At 38.1% G+C, this 966-nt stretch overlaps 1 protein-coding gene across 1 annotated transcript in view; it reads left to right on the forward strand.

The window, feature by feature from the left end:
• The window catches only part of ITGBL1 (integrin subunit beta like 1), a 225,319-nt gene that overhangs the window by 95,100 nt on the left and 129,253 nt on the right, over positions 1-966 (forward strand). The window lies entirely within an intron of this gene.

The raw sequence follows: 966 nt of genomic DNA on the forward strand, positions 1-966 counted from the left end.
TTCTCAATCATTTCCATTTTCTGTGTTGTTGATATGAAAGCTTTTTCACTGGGATGACCCATAAGAAACAACTTGTTAATCCACTTACCTAAGTGGTGATTTTGTGTGGTTCAACCTAATACACTAATGTTATTAAAGAGTCAATAGAGTTTCTAAGATACTTCCTAAAAGAACACTGACCATTTCAAGAATTTGGTTCAATGTTTTTATAGCCTGGATGGTTGACAGGGGAGCTCACTCATGCTTACACGTGATATCGAGGTGGCCGAGATAGTCGATACACAGAAGGCCAGGCAGGAATGCAATATGACACAATCAGCTGACAGTCATGTGCACTGAATAGGATGAGTTCAGCTGGGAGCTTCCAAGGCTTTGTTTGTCAAATAGAATGATTAATTTGACAAATGTGAGAGAAATAGAAGATTTGCACAGACTGGAGCACATGAAGCAGAATTTTAAAGTTACAGCCAATCACAGACATAGGCCTGTGAAACTTGCCCAAATGGGCAACCTCTGAGCCATTCATTCTGACTATCTGGACCTTGTCCTGTGCATTTTGACTGCCACATTTAATTATCTGTTGGCATCAGATCAATGATTTCATTCTGTGTGGCCTGTGGATTTAAGACATTAAGACATAGTGTTGTCATCTTGAGTGATGTAAGAATGCTCCCCTTAAACCCATTTAAATTGTGCTCACAGTTCAAGGCCTAGTTAATGGTGAAGGAAGTCCAGACAGTCATCCTTCTTATTTCTACAGATCATAGACCATCTTGCTCAACTTAACATGAGGTGATAATCACTTCTGGCTGACATGAATTTCCTTGTATCAGGCTTGACTTTGAAGTTTGTTAAGTTCTTTGAGAACAAGAACCAGGTATTGTACATGTTTTGAGTTTCTGTCAGACTAATGTGTAGTCATTAAAAACATTATAGGTTTTTGTTTTTTTCTTTCTTTTTTTTTGA

This window comes from Otolemur garnettii, unplaced genomic scaffold (genome assembly GCF_000181295.1).
Source record: "Otolemur garnettii isolate 467f Iridium unplaced genomic scaffold, OtoGar3 scaffold00034, whole genome shotgun sequence".
In the NCBI taxonomy this organism is placed as follows: domain Eukaryota; kingdom Metazoa; phylum Chordata; class Mammalia; order Primates; family Galagidae; genus Otolemur; species Otolemur garnettii.